This window comes from Bos indicus, chromosome 9 (genome assembly GCF_029378745.1).
Source record: "Bos indicus isolate NIAB-ARS_2022 breed Sahiwal x Tharparkar chromosome 9, NIAB-ARS_B.indTharparkar_mat_pri_1.0, whole genome shotgun sequence".
NCBI lineage: Eukaryota > Metazoa > Chordata > Mammalia > Artiodactyla > Bovidae > Bos > Bos indicus.
Window position 1 is genome coordinate 38,862,579 of NC_091768.1, and position 16,210 is coordinate 38,878,788.

At 44.4% G+C, this 16,210-nt stretch overlaps 1 protein-coding gene across 4 annotated transcripts in view; it reads left to right on the plus strand.

Moving 5' to 3' along the window:
* Positions 1–16,210, plus strand: part of FYN (FYN proto-oncogene, Src family tyrosine kinase) — a 213,035-nt gene that overhangs the window by 26,278 nt on the left and 170,547 nt on the right. For 3 of the 4 annotated variants that reach the window (XM_070795494.1, XM_019967194.2, XM_019967195.2), the window contains exon 2: positions 3,013–3,052. The exons of the other annotated variant lie outside the window; for it this stretch is intronic. The gene's annotated coding sequence lies outside the window, so the exon portion shown is untranslated. The remainder of the gene's footprint in view (positions 1–3,012; positions 3,053–16,210) is intronic. 4 annotated transcript variants of the gene reach the window in all.

The following is a 16,210-nucleotide window of genomic DNA, read 5'->3' on the forward strand; positions in this document are numbered from 1 at the left end:
GGGTTGCAAAAAATAAAAAGAGTCAGACACGATTGAGTGAATAAGCCAAAAGGTGAATAATTGGTCAGTTTTTTTAACGTGAAAGTGTTAGTTGCTCAGTCATGTCCGACTCTGCAACTCCCTGGACTATAGCCCGCCAGACTCCCCTGTCCATGTAATTCCCCAGGCAAGAATATTGGATGGGTTGCCATTTCCTTCTCCAGGGGATCTTCCCTACCCAGGGATTGAACCCGAGTCTCTGGCATTGCAGGCAGATTTTTTACCATCTGAGTTACCAGGGAAGCCCTTTTAAAATATAGGAGTCATTGAAATAAAATACTACCTCTATTTCATCTAAGTATTTGATGACCAAAATTTATTTGTTCTGTACTTTTCAGAAACAGCCTTTATTTAAGAATGGTATAACTGGTTTTTAAAAAGCTAAAGCTACTCTTCATTCAAGATGGGTTGTCATATGAATTTTACTTTCAGGCAATTCTATTTCATCCACCCGTATTCTCTTTGAAACAATGGAGCTGGTGCCTAAAAATATCTCAGGCCGTGTGTGCTTGCTGTGAGTCTTTGAAGTTGACGCTGTGACATCCTTCTGGTTTCTGGCTTCGGGATGGTGCATATATGTATTGTCTTTGTTAATTAACTCCGTCTGTTTAGTAAGCCTGAAAAAGAAATTGGATGATGCTGCATGTATGTACGTATGGATAAGATTCTTTGTGTAGTAGTGAGCCAGCAGCTGCAAGTGGGTTTTCAGTTTTCCTTTTAGTACTGATTGTTAAAGAGCCATGGAGTGAAGGCTCATTCTTTCAGAGCATGTTGCTGAATTTGGTACCCTCTGAGGTTGCTATTGTGCTGTGTACATGGGAGAGGCCAAGTTTTCTCACTGCTTTGGATGAGGGTAATGATTCTCCACCTGCTCTTTCTGTGGCAGATGAAGGCAGCCCTCATCTGGCAAATTAGAACATTCTACTTTATAAATCAGAATGCTGCTGCTGTTGCTGCTGAGTCGCTTCAGTTGTGTCCAACTCTTTTCGACCCCATGGACTGTAGCCCACCAGGCTCCTCTGTCCATGAGATTCTCCAGGCAAGAATATTGGAGTGGGTAGCCATTCCCTTCTGCAGGGGGTCTTCCCAACCCAGGGATCAAACGCTTGTCTCTTAGGTCTCCTGCTTTAGCAGGCAAGTTCTTTACCCCCAGCACCACCTGGGAAGTCCATATATCAGAATGACAGCCTTCCTAAACCTCTTTGTAAGTATTTAAGAATGGACGTCAGTCTTCTCTGTATAGATAGATGTTTCCTTTGGTGAAAAGTTCTTATAGTACTGACTGACTCTTTGCAGGTTATAGAGAGGCCAGTTGAAATGTCTAGAAAGAGAGAATTCCTTTTTCTTTTTTCTTTAATAGCTCAACACTGTCTAGACCCCCAGTGGGGGAGCCAGAAGAGAAGGCATGTATTGCCTAGTGGCGTTTGGTAGGATAAGACAGTGTGTCTCAGAAGCCAGGAAGAGATGGGGCTGTGGGTTGCCCAGGCACGGACTGTGGCAAACTCATTAGCCCATTCTCTCCCTCCAGCCTCTGTGCTGCTTCTCTTGCATGTCTGCAGTGAGTTCATGATTTGAATGCCCATCTGCAGAAGACAATATATCAGTTTCTAATTCTCTTCCCCATGGTCATTTTTTTCTTCCCTTCATTCTGAGTCATCTTTGATTAAACAAAACAAAGATGTGACTGTTAATTATATAGTCTTCCAAATAGTGTAAAAATTCTCTTGTGTGTGTATGAAGGGGGGATGGTTTTGATGAGGTTGATAATTTATGATGGGGGTATTTTAAACCGTGGGCCAGAAAGAAAGATGCTAAGAATCATACTAAAAGCAAGTTTGAGTCTCTACTAAGATAGGAAAAATTGTTTCTGCTTTTTTTTCCTGCAGATTTTTCAAACCTTTTACTTTCTACCCTGACATATTGTTGTCAACATAATTCCACTCAACTGTTTTTATTGTTCTTTTTAGGCACCTTATTAAAACAGAAGCTTTGTTCAAGCAGCTAGAATCACAAAGAATAAATGAGGTATTGGAACACAGTATTGGCAGGTTGTAGGCAGAGTACTGGTAAAGAATTCACCTGCAATGCAGGAGACCCCAGTTTGATTCCTGGGTCGGAAAGATCCCCTGGAGAAGGGATAGGCTACCCACTCCACTATTCTTGCCTGGAGCATCCCCATGGACAGAGGAGCCTGGTGGGCTGCAGTCCATGGGGTCACAAAGAATCAGACACGACTGAGCGACTAAGCAGCAGCAGACAGAGAACATGAGAAATCTGGAGGTCCTGATCCTGGCATTTTAAAGATTCATGTGAAGTGGGCATGGGTGCCATCAGTCAGCATCAGCTGAACCCAGGGCTTAACACAAGGTTCTAAGGTGATCTCGGGACTAGGTTTCCATGCACAAGTTGTGCAGGCTGCTGGGTTGGCAAAGCCTCTTGGAGAGGGTCTCCCAAGCTGATGGGAACGCAGGCCCATGCCAAGAAGCCTGCTTCGACAGTGAGGCTTGCCCACAGTCAGACAGGAAGTGGGGCAGATAGGGTCTGGGGACTAAGGAAAGATTTAAGCCAAGAGGTATGTTGAACAAGACCTTGGGGACACATTTTTAACATGTCCCAGCTATGGATGACTTATAGGCATTCTGCAAAAGGAGTGTGTGTGTGTGTGTGTGTGTGTGTGTGTGTGTGTGCGCGCGCACATGCATGTGCATACTCAAGATCTCCATCTCTATTTTTCCTGGTTCTGGAAACTTAAGATCTCGTGCTGGCTTCCTTTGGTTGTACAGGCCCAGGTCTTTGCAGTTGCAGGCAGGTGTTTGTGGCAACTGTGACTTCACAACAATTGTGTGAACAAGAAAAAAAATTGTGGGCAAATCGATTGTCTGCAGCAAGTGAAAATTCTATGGTAGTGCTTTGTGGGTGGTTAACAGGTGAAGAATGCTCAGTTCCCTTGTAATTTTTTTTTTTCTTCTACAGTTTTTTGAAGAAGGAGGATGCTGATCTAGACGTGGAAAAAGTAAGTTGGCAAGTTTTGCACTAAAAGCACGTGCCTTGTAAATTAGAAAGGGGTGTCCACCAGGATTAGGTCCACGTTGAACTTGGAATTTGACTTTGAGCCCGTGGATTTCTGAGAATGAGGTTGAATTGGAGGTGGAGCTGGTGTATGATATAGAAAGCCTTAACTTACTTAGGTCAACCTGCTACTTGCCCCTCTCTCCTTGTTTGTAACACTCAATTTTGAAAATTATGGGAACATATGTTTTAGCTCTAAGATACGTCTCCCCAGCCCAGAAATAGAACAGAACAGCTGTCCTGTGGCTGCTGAGTCTTCAAGGGCTGGTGGGGGGTGAGCAGCCCTCCAGCTTCTGGTTAAGACTGGTTAAGGGAGGGTTCATTCATTGCTGGGTTTTCCTCTACTGTCAGATGGCTGCTGTTTACCGTTGCCCTAGTTGTACCTTCAAATTGCAGTCACTGTGTGACTGTGTGCTTTCATTCGCTTAACATTTTTTTGGTGCCCATTGGATGCTGGACACCTTGCTGGACTCTGCTGAGACAAAAATGAATGTGAAAGACAATACAGAGATAATTATCGCACAGTCTGATAGAGCTGTGCAAAAAGGGTTCTGGAAGCTCCAGGTGAGGGCTGGGCATCCAGAGAAGCTGCTGGAGGGAGGGGGCGTGTGAAGGAACCACGTGTTCATTCTTTCTGCAGACTGGGTGAGTCTTCTCTGCCTGTGCTTCCCTTGCCTCCCAGGCCCCTTGGGTTCCCAGAAAAGGCTGGACTTACACAGGTCTCACCAGCCAGCTATAGGATCCTTCAGTGCCCCAGACTTCACTGACCAGTCCCATGGCCTCTAGTGTAATCTTTTATTGGATCCCTGGTCAGTCAGGGACTGCCATCTGATCATTCTAGAATGACGTGGATGTTATTTCTTATTTTGAATTTATGTGCAAAAGAGGTTCTTCTCCTAAACTAGAGCCATTCTGTCTGCAGACAGTGCACTTTTATTTTCAAGTCAAGGAAATACAACTCTCTTGAAGCCTTGTTTGAGAACAGTTATGAGCAACCCCTGGTCTTTGACCCCATGCAAACTCCCCAGCTTCTGCAGAATGATCTGTGATCTCCTTTCAACCTGGCCTTTTTAGCTCATACAAACCAAGGGACTCAAGGAAGTAAAAAGGCTCTAGTCAGGGCCAGTAGAAAGGAGCCTTTGTAGAAACCCCATGGGTTAGATCTTGACTGTGGAGGCCAGAAGTCAGGAGGGACATCCCTATGGGGGTGAACCCTGTGGCCCTCCTGGGCCAGGCCAGACCTCCAGCAGCCAGAGTCTCTGGGTGTCAGGAGCCACCCCAGGGTGGTATAGCATGGACCAGCAGAACACCCAGCAGAGATGAGGGCGGGGAGAGGATCCAAGAAGTGCCTGGTGATGCTCCAGGCTACAGAGCCTGCCTGGCCTCATGCGGCCCAGGCCACAGTGAATCCCACAACCACAAGCACAAGGCCAGGAGATCCAGCTCATGGATGGGGTGCATCTGTCTGTGCAAGCCCACAGGCAGACCAGAGGGCTTACTTAGCAAATGGAGTGGGGAGCCCCAAGTGGAATGAATTAAATTCTTGCTTCAGCTCTACTGTTCACATGCTCTAAGATCTTAGGCAAATCTCTTTTCCTTTCTGAGCCTCATTTTTCTCATCAGTAGAGAGAAAATTCCTTTTCCAGGACCAAGTAGAATTCTTCATTTTTTAACTTAAAAACACGAAACGTATTTTTTATTGTTGTTTCCTAACTTGAGCCTTGTATCAGAAAGGAAAAGTGGTTGCTGCTGCTGCTGCTGCTGCTGCTAAGTCGCTTCAGTCGTGCCCGACTCTGTGCGACCCCATAGACGACAGCCCACCAGGCTCCCCCGTCCCTGGGATTCTCCAGGCAAGAACACTGGAGTGGGTTGCCATTTCCTTCTCCAATGCATGAAAGTGAAAAGTGAAAGTGAAGTCACTCAGTCGTGTCTGACTCTCAGCGACCCCATGGACTGCAGCCCACCAGGCTCATCCATCCATGGGATTCTCCAGGCAAAAGTACTGGAGTGGGGTGCCATTGCCTTCTCCAAAGTGGTTGTTGGCCACAATCTAAAGAAGACTTAATAAGGCTGGCCATGGGCTGGGAGCTCCTTGCAGGTGGAGCCTGATCGATTGTACTGACAGCAAGGTGTGTCTAACAGTGGGATGAACTGTGTAACTGACCCTGTTTTGGGCGTTGGATGTTTGTTAGCACTGAGGGAATTTAGACTGAAAGAAGCGAAACCTGGGCTGGGAAATGCTTCTTGAGCCAAGTGAGTTTGGGCTCCTCTGAAGGGTTCTGCCCACACCCTCCCAGTCAAGTAGTTAGTGACCTGAAAAACACTTAACCACCAGAGGGGAGTTCACTATTTTAAAAGCTCTGATTCAAAAGCTTCAATTCCAGAATCTTTTTCTAATGCTCCAGGAAGGCTACTGATACAGATATGCCAAATAATCTTTTTGCCTGTGTTTATATACCTGCCAGGAAGAATCTAGTACAGGGTGTAGCTCCATTGTTTAAGTAAATGATACCTGTTAGCCAACCCAAGTGAAGAAAATTCACTGATGTCAGAATGTCTTTGTTTCCTAATGGATTTTTGAGTTTTCTCTTTTAGTTGAACATTTTTGTAAGGATAGAACTAGGAAAGGAAAATTAGCTTTGTTTTGACATGTCAAAGTTCAGAGATACATCAGCATACATTCTATTATTATTGTTTGTAGTTTACTGGATTTCCGCTACATACTGAGTGCTTTTTATGTATGCCGCACTTCACCATTACAGCAATATTGTGAGGTGACCATGTCCCTTACCATGAGTTGCTTAAGGCACCATAGTAGTAGCAAGGATTCTAGTCGTACTTATCCAGTCCAAAGCCTTCTCTTTCCCATGCCCCATCTTACCTTGGAATTGATATAGTGTTCAATGTATCTTTTAATATTTTCTATTGTGATAAAAATCACATAATATAAAACATTACTATTTTAACCATGTTTAACTATATAGTTCAATGGCACTAAGTACAACTCTCACCATCATCCGCTCCCAAATTTTTCACCTTCCTAAAATGAACTCTGTTCCCATTAAACACTAACTCCCCATCCTCTCTCCCCACCTCACCTCCATCCCTCTGACATCTACTGATACACTTCCAATTCTATGAATTTGACTGTTGAGAGAGTATATTTGTGTCATCTCCTTTTTAAAAGTTTTATGAGTAAGTTGTAAAAAAGCAATGTTACTTTCTAGAGAGGTCTTCCTTGACTCCCAGTCTGGCTGGAGGCATAGTTATTTGTACAGTAGCCATCTAATATCTTTTTCCTCCTGGAATGTAGCCTTCGGTCTGAATTCTTCATGTATGAAGCCTAGAGCCTGTACCTAGTATGCCTTCTTAAGGTATTGAATGCCACAGGACCAAATTGAGGGGTAATGAGACCCAGTGAAAGCTACGTTGGTAGGTAGAAAAGTTAAAAACTTTATTGTATACGCCAGAAATCATGTTTCTCTTCTCCAGCAATGGGTTTTATCTGTGGAAATCATGCTTGTTAATAGCATTATATGGAGATAGCATGATCACTCCCTATCCTCAAAAGTACAGTTTCAAGCAGACAAACAAATAGATAATTCTTAGAATGAAGTCATCTGGGCAAGTAAAGCAAGTCTGAAGGGAGGAGCAGTAAGAACACAAGGGAAACGTTAAACTTTTTTTTTTCCCACAGAATCTTATAGAATTATTGAGGAATATACTTCTGAGTATAGTTTCCATAAATCACTGGTTTAAATATATAAGGTGTGTCTTCTAAAAGTGAAACCCACCCTCAAGTGAATTTTAAAGAATGTGTAATTTTCGGGGAAAGATTGAAGGCGGGAGGAGAAGGGGACGACAGAGGATGAGATGGTTGGATGGCATCACCGACTCAATGGACATGAGTTTGGGTAAACTCTGGGAGCTGGTGATGGACAGTGAAGCCTGGTGTGCTGTAGTCCATGGGGTTGCAGAGTCGGACACAACTGAGTGACTGAACTGACTGACTGAATTTTGTTTTTATGTCAGAAAAACAAAAATGCACTTTTTAAAATAAAAAGCTGATAAAATTGAGTCATCTTACTTAGTAATTTAAACCTATTTAAATGAATGTGATTAGCATCTCTTTGGTCATAACTACTCTCAAAGTTCTGGGGAGAGAGGTTTGATTTTCATGTACCCTACATGGCCTTTGTCCAGCATGATTAAAGTGTTTTGGCGTCTGCCTTGAGAGAGGCCCCTGTTATATCTGTAGTTCCAGTGAGACTAAGAATTCCTCTACTGTTATCCCAGCTGTTTGCAGGGCTTAGATAGCTGCCTTCAGTCCCTCAAATATGGCCAAAATACTACTGTCTCTTTGGTAGGCCACCTCAACTAAAATCATCCTTGAGAAAGAAAAGTAAATTAAAAAGTTACCTCCTGCTTTAGAGTTGTTTCCTTTCTCTCAGTGAATTTCTTTTTCTCAGTGAGTTACTGAAAAATGGAGTAGCTTCTGTATTCATGTGTAAATGCAGAATGCACATAGAAGTTACTCCATTTTTCAGTCTGTCTTTTGTTTTAATAAGTCCCAAAAGAAATGATAAAAAAAAAAAAATCCTAGATTCTTATTGTGAGGCCAATTGTCTTGTGAAAAAAAAAAAAAAAAGATCTCTTTCTAAACAGTTAATGGTTCAAAATTCAAGACTGCATTAGAAAATAAGCTTTAAAGTCATGTATGATTCCTACACAGCCAGTTGAAAAGAGAAAAATTTGTGACCCAATGGACTGTATCCCTCCAGGCTCTTCTGTTCATTGGATTCTCCAGGCAAGAATACTGGAGTACGTTGCTATACATTTCTCCAGGGGATCTTCCCAATCCAGGGATCAAACCCACGTCTCCTGCACTGGAGGCAGATTCTTTACCACTGAGCTATCAGGGAAGCCTGTAGTGGGGGTAATATAATTTCCAGGGGTCAGAGGATCATCAGGACTTATATGGAATGTCCAAAGGCTTAAGAATGCTGGTCAGTGGGAAGGCATGCGGCTGTCTCCGTGGGCATGTAGGGGGTTTGGTGTTAGGGGTACCACCTCCCTGAGTATGCTGCTTGCTCTAAGGAGAAGGAGAGAGAGAGAAGAGGACCAGCATGAGTGTAATGCCCTGCTGTCTGTAGAAGCTGCTCTTCCTAAATGGAGGGGAGGGCTCCCCAGGTGCTGTGGGTCCCTTAGGCCCTCTGACACAGGTGCGTAGAATACTGCCAACTTCAGGACCTGTGAGATGCCCAGTTTGCTTCCATTCTCCATGTCCTTCGCCCCAACCTCACACACAGACTGACCTATTCTACTGGTGACTGAGCATCGGGAAAGACCAGCCTTTGTTTCACTTAGCGGAGGCCAAGCCTGACACAGCCTGTTCTCCTGGTGATTAGGGATCAAGAAAAAGGAATGGCTTTTGGTTGGGGATGGGGGAATGTCTGTGTTTATGAGCAAGAAACTTGCACACAGAATTCTGTTTTAGATTGAAGAGCAAACTTTTAAAAGTCCTGGATTAAAAATAGTTGTTATGCATCACCCGTAATAACTGACCAACTTTCTTTGACATATATCTCTAGATTGTAAAAACTAAGCACCACCACTGTCCAAGAAGAAAAAACATGCCCTATGCCAGTTCCTAGATTATTTCCTAGATAATATTTCTAGATATATTTCCTAGATAATATTTCCTAGATAATAAGAGATCCGTCTTCCTAGATATTATAAACTCAGGCAGATATTGATGGCAATTGGAAGAACTGCGGGTAACAGTATTAGATTGTGATTCAAGGAAAGAGCTGAAAGGCTGGGATGGATTGTCTGCTGCTGGATGCAGAAGAGTTAATTTATCCTTTCGTCAAACATTGATGAACCCAGGTGGGCCAACCACTGTGTAGACCACATGTCATCTTATTCAGTTGTCCTGTTTTGCATGTGAGGAAAATGAAGCTCAACAGAAATGAAATGATTTACCCGAGGACTTGAATCTTGGAAGCAGCAAGATCTAAATTAGGTCTCGGTCTCTTTCCTCTCCATGTTGGAGCTTCTGTCCTGAGGTTCGCTTGAGCAGAAGACAAATGAATCATCATCAGCCTCATGTCATCAAACTGGTAGTTTTATATGTACCTTTCATTTTCCCTTCCTTGATTTTAAAAGGACTTTCTCCCTTATGGGGTGGTTTTTAAAATAGTAATGATGTTTTTATCAGGGAGGTGTTAGAAACTCAAAACGGGAACCATGTCCTGCAGCCTGACCTGGTGCCACCAGGCGGTCCCCTGGGTGACAGCATGAGAGTTGACTTGGAGAGATGGTGGTGGTGGGAGTCTAGGCAGGCCTGCAGGACCTTCCTCCTCTTTCCGAGGCCAGTTCCTAGGCTGGGGGATCATGCTGTTGTATTGCTCATCTAAGTAGCATTCATCATTCTCCGAAGGCTGGATGTTGCCAGGCGAGGGTGGGGAGAAATGCTGCCCACATCACAATAGAGAATCAAGACACAATCCCACCTATGCTGGAGGCTCTCTCCTCCCATGTGTGCAGGCAGATTGCTGGATCGTCTCTTCCACAGCAGTGAGGAGGCCTGCTGGGTGGAGGTTAAACCAGCTGGTTGTCTGCCCTGCTTGGACTTATTGTCTGCTGAATTTGTGTGTGAAGCAAAGATTATTAGTAAAATGTGCACTCAGAATGGCTTAAAAGATGCCTTTTATCACTGTCCCCAAACACTTTTAAAAGCAGAGCCATACTTGTTCTAAGTCTGGTTTGGAATAGGCCATAAAAACACATACAAATTCAAACTTCTTCCTTGAAGAAGGTTATTCCTGCCCACTTTTTGCCCTCAGCAAAATTTAACTAATCAGAAAACCTTCCTTTTAGTTTACTGTGACTGTCATCACAAATGAGTACAAACGTGGTCTCTTAAAACAACAGAGGTTTGGTCTCGCATGCTTTTGGAGTCCGAGTCCAGTGTTACGGTATCAGCAGGAATACATGCCTTTCGGAGGCTTTCGTTGTCGGGGGACAATCTTGGGGGAGAATCGGTTGCTTGTCTCTTCTTTCCCAGTTTTTGGGGCTCCAGATGCTTGTTGACTTGTGGCCACATCTCTCCAGTCCCTGCCTCTGCCTTCAGGCTACCTTCTTCCCTGTGCATCTCCGTCTCATCTCCCTCTGCATCCCTCTTATAAGGATGCCAGTGATGGCTTTGAGCACCTGCTGGATAATCTAGAATCATCTCCTCCTGTGGACATTCTTAGCTTTATCATATCACAGCATTTCATGTCAGGTCATATTCACAAATTGCAGGAATTAGGAAGAGTATACTTTAGGGAGGGGGAGACATTTTTCTGCCTCTCACACCTTCTCTTAGGGGAATTTCTGTGTTTTTCATTTCCTGAAACATAAAGCCTGTCACCATTTATTTTGCAAGTTACTTGAGTGAATTTGATCTTCCTGAAAGGGACCACGTGGAAGACCTAGGAACTAACCTTGTCTCCCAGGCCTCACTCAGAAAAGGCAAGGCCAGGCCTGTCTTCATTCTCAGATTGGAATTAATGTGAGAATGAAGAATTAGGGGCTCTGAGAGCAGGGAGGGGACTAGGAAATCAGATCTTCCAGTCTGAGAGAGAAACGGCTACAGAGACACGGTCATGGAGACAAGGAGCAGAATGGGATGAGCAGTCACTGCGTCAGCCCTTCTTCCAGTGTGTCCCTGCAGGCCCTCAAGCTGTTGCCCATCAGATGAGCCTCTTGGTCTTCCTTCATGCAAGAGCGCTTAACCTGAAAAACCATCCCCGCAAATCCATGTTTTCCTGGCCAACAGCCCTGGTTCTTACAAACCTTCTTACATTACCTGATATCAGGAATTCTGTTATTCTGGTTACTTCTTCCTGGATGCATTCCCTTTATGTCATTGCCTCTTTGAAAGCATGGCACTCAGACACAAACAGTACTTCAGAGATGTCTCAGCCAGTATAGAGTAAGGTCTCTACACCAAAGACTCCTAAGGCCTGTGAGATGCACGTTTTCTGCATCATTAAATGCTGAACCAGTGCAGACCAGGATCACGTCTCTGGTTCAGCTGCTCTGTGGCACTCTTAGCTTGCATTGAGCTTGTATTCAATAAAAATCCTTAAGACTTTAAAATATTAATTGCTTTAAACACATCCCCTTTGCCCCTGCCACGTAAAAATGCTGGGCTTCTGTCTGGGCTTTAGGATGGGGTCAGCTGGGAATCCAGAATATTCCAGATGAGAATCTGGAGAACAGACGGATCCATGGCCAGGGACACGTTCACAGGGACATATGAGCAGCATGTATGTAACAGGAGACAATGAAGGGAGCTGGGAAGGTCTAGCACTGGGGAAGTCCTTCCACGGGTGGCAGTCTGGATGGACATATGTTGTTGGATAGCAGGATTGTATGGCTGAATGAGTCAAGGGGCCAGATGAAAGGAGTGGTGGAGAATGGGGACAAGACCACAGCAGGAAGCCGTAGAAGGTTTGGGTCTACAAGAACAACTTAGAGGATCAACTGCCAGAAGTGGGTGGGGCCCAGAACAGGAGACTGAGCCCAGAGAGTAAAAGGCAGCCCCAGCTCAGAAGTCAGAGTCATAACATTGATGGGACTCTGAAGTCAGAGTCCTGGAGCCTCTCCCACCCAGGGACATGGCAGAGCTTATGATCAGGGTGAGCTGTCCCAACAGAGCAGGCTCAGGAGTCTGGAGCAGGCACCGACATCAGCTATATTTATGCAGTAGATTTCTTTCTTTCTTTCTTTCTTTCTTTTTTGCAGTCAAAAGCAGGATTTTTATCTGTTAACTTGGAGGGATTTTGTTGTTGTTTTGGCTCAGCCTATTAACATCCTTTAAAATCTCTGGTCTTCCTTCCTTCCTTCCTTCCTTTCTTTCTGTTCTGTTTTCTCTCTGTCTATATCTTGGCTCTTCTACATTCTTTTAAAATTTTTTATTGGAATATAGTTGATGTACAGTGTTGTGTTGGTTTCAAGTATACATTCTTTCTTCCAGTCTATTAACTATCTCCTCTCATCTGAGAATTATTTGTGATCTCTGTAAGCACATCTTGATGAAAGCATCCCTAATAAGCAAGGATGACAAACCTCCCAGGCCCGCATACAAGGACCTCCCTCCAAGTCATTGCTGCTCCCTCTGATGTTTGCGCCCTTGGGAGGGCTATGCAGTCAACCCTGAGTCCAACAAACCCAGCTGTCACTTGGCCCAGGTTTTCACACCTTGCTCAGCTGTGTTTTAGTGACTGTCTGGAACTTTGCTGACGTCAGAGTGCTCTCTGTCTGTAATCTGTCACTCAGACAGTCCGTGAAAGCGCCATGAGATGGAGGCAGTGCCACAGGAAGGGGGGTTGGAAGAGTACTTGGTTGTTTGCTACTTTGAGGGCAGAGATACCTGTTTGCTCCGAGCAAACAGAGCGCCCCGCTTCCTGGAGCGCACCCGGGGGCATCAGCTCGAGGGGGGACTTTGAAGGAGGGACTAGAACTCGGTATTCAGATGTGCAGCCCTGATCTTTGTCTTAAGTGTTTGCCTCCACTGAAGACCGATCCTCCCTTGCGGGTCCCGTGTGGTCTGTGGAGAGCAGCCCCCGCTGTCAAGTGAACACAGCTGCTTCTCGGAAGCCGTGGGGTGTTCGTGAAGTTGTGAAATACACCACCGCTGAAGAAAGTCAGGGTGTAAAGTGAAGGAAAGGAAGTGGACCATTTCTGTTAACACAAGAAGAGATGAAACAATGCATCCATTTGCATAGTCCTTCCAACAAGGCTACCGTGAGAAAGCGAGATGGTTCCAGAGTCGGGCACAGGCAGCCTGAAGCAGCAGAAAGAGTGAGAGGGCCCAGGGGCTTGACTGAGTCCTGGCGGGGCGTCCAACGAGCTGTGTGGTGGTGACCGTGCGGGAAGCAGAGCGTTATCACTCCTCCACCTGCGGCTGTGCTGAGTGTCTCAAGGAGAGGTGCAGGGTGCCCTGAAATCGCTGCAGTCACTAGGGGACCCCCGAATGGGAGTCAGTGAAGAGATGCTGATGAAGGGAGGGTGTTGTAATAATTTACACCTTCTGTCTGTTGTCCTCTTTCTTTGGGCAATACTGTCCAAGGATTGACTAACTTCCAAGTACGCTGTGGAAAAGAGTCATACACGGGGTAGGAGGTTTCCTGTCAAAGGAAGGTTTCTTTTCACAACATGATTATATCTTTTGCTACAGTAATTTAACACAAACCAAACTTTTTTTGTGTGTATGTGTGGGAAGATTTTGTTCATCGATAGAAGAAAAGTGGTCCTCCGAGACTAGGGGTGGCGGAAAAGTCATTTAAAAAACAAAGTAACTGCCATTTTGCCTATCATACTATTATCAGATGAAGGAGTCCTTTTTTCCCCCTTATACCAGAGAGCTTGACCCGTGCATCAATGTGAGACTTATTGCAAAAAAAAAAAAAAAAGGTGAATTTGCTAATGGGGACAAAATTTGAACAGCTCTTAGATCTTATTAGTTACTTTATTTTCTTTTTGTTAATTTTTTTTAAACTTTTTTAAAACTTAAGACCTGCATTCAATTCCTGGATGGGGAAGATCCCCTGGGGAAGGGAATAGCTACCCACTCCAGGATTCTTGCCTGGAGAATTCCATGGACAGAGGAGTCCAGCGGGTTACAGTCCATCAGGTTGCAAAGAGTTGGATCCAACTGAAAGACCAACACTTTCATAGCCAATTAACAGACAATGTTGTGATAGTTTCCGGTAAACAGTGAAGGGACTCAGCCGTACGTATACACGTACCCATTCTTTCCTAAACTCCCATTTTCAGTACCTCTTCATGAAATTTAGAAGTTGTTACAGCCATCATTCCCATGTGTCTCAGCTGATAAAGAATCCACCTACGATGCAGGAGGCCCTGGTTCGATTCCTGGGTCAGGAAGATCTGCTGGAGAAGGGTTAAGCTATCCTCTCCAGTATTCTTGGGCTTCTTTGGTGGCTCAGCTGGTAAAGAATCCCTTGCAATGCGGGAGACCTGGGTTTGATCTATGGGTTGGGAAGATGCCCTGGAAAAGGGAATGGCTACCCACTCCAATATTCTGACCTGGAGATTTCTATAGATATGGGGTCACAAAGAGTCGGACACAACTGAGTGTCTTTCACTTTCACTTTTCACAGCGATCATTAGTTAAGTTTTAGGTATGCTACTGCTAAGTCACTTCAGTCGTGTCCAGCTCTGTGCGACCCCATAGACGGAAGCCCACCAGGCTCCCCCATCCCTGGGATTCTCCAGGCAAGAACACTGGAGTGGGTTGCCATTTCCTTCTCCAATGCGTGAAAGTGAAAAGTGAAAGGGAAGTCGCTCAGTCGTGTTTGACTCTTAGCGACCCCGTGGACTGCAGCCTACCAGGCTCCTCCATCCATGGGATTTTCCAGGCAAAAGTACTGGAGTGGGGTGCCATTGCCTTCTCCGAGTTTTAGGTATGGGGAGGCCTTATTGGCATTGTGTCAGGAGTACTTTTTTTTAATATGGCCCTTGAGCTGGTAGAACTAAGAAGTTTTGACAGCCACTATAATATTTGCCATATCTTCTCATATTTGGTGTTACTGATATTGGCTACTAGCCAATCAAGTGACTTTTCTTTTCTATTTCTACAGTGGTCCAGTGGAAAATATAATTAGGGTTCATCGTTTTCTAGACGGTAAATACAACAACAAGACACTGTATAGAGTTGATCCTAGAACAGAACGGGTTTGAAATGCAAGTGTCCACTTACATGCAGAGTTTTTTCAAATAAGTGTTACAGAACTGCATGATCTGCAGTTGGTTGAATCTACAGATGCAGAGCCAAGGGTAAGGAGGGCTGACTGTAAAGTTACACGTAGATTTTTGACTGCCCGAAAGGTTGGCTTCCCAACCTCCCCTGTCTGTGCGGTTCAAGGGTCAACTGTAATTTTCTTTTTTGAAGGAAAAAGCAAAAAGCTTCAGAAACAATCATTTCAGACCCCACAGAGGAAGATTCGTCAAGGCAGGAAAAGTGCTTAATTGTTTTTTTGTTTTCAAGTTTTGTTTTTTTTAAACAGACTTCATTTTTTAGAGCAATTTTAGGTCCACAGAAAAACCAAGAGGAAGGTAGAGATTTCTTATGTACCCTCTGCCCCCACACATGCTTCTCCTCCACAAATATTTGTTACAAATGATGAACCGACACTGACACATCATTTTCACTCAGAGGCCATAGTTTGCTTTAGCATTCATTCTTAATGTTGTACATTTTATGGGTGTGGACAAGTGCATGATAACATATACCAACCATTACAGTACCATACAGATTATATTCAGATCAGATCAGATCAGTCACTCAGTCGTGTCCGACTCCTTGCAACCCCATGAATCGCAGCACGCCAGGCCTCCCTGTCCATCACCAACTTCCGGAGTTCACTCAGACTCACGTCCATCGAGTCAGTGATGCCATCCAGCCATCTCATCCTCTGTCGTCCACTTCTCCTCCTGCCCCCAATCCCTCCCAGCATCAGAGTCTTTTCCAATGAGTCAGATTATATTCACTGCCCTAAAAACCCTCTGTGCTCTGCATATTCATCCTTCTCTCATCCCTAACCTCTAGCAGCTAGTGATCTTTTTACTATCTCTATAGTTTTGCCTTTTTCAGAATGTCATATAGGTGGAATCATACAGTGTATAGCCTTACCTGATTGACTTCTTTTGATTAGTAATATGCATTTACGTTGTCTCCATATTTTTCATGGCTCAACAGCTCATTTCTTCTTAGAGCTGAATCATGTTTCATTGTCTGGATGTACCTACAGTTTATTTATTCATTCATCTCCTGAAGAACATCTTGGTTGCTACTAAGTTTTGGCAGTTATGGAAAAACTACTATGAACATCTGTGTGCAGGTTTTGTGTGGATATAAGTTTCGTTTTCTTGGGGTACATACCAAGGAGCACAATTAAAAGCATTCCTTTTTGTTGAAATTCTAGAAATTTTTTTTTTCTTTTGGGGTGGTGGTGTAGAGCCCAAATCAGTGTATGCCATAGGCCTGTTTGTATGTGAATTCTAAGCAGCCCTCATTTCACTGATG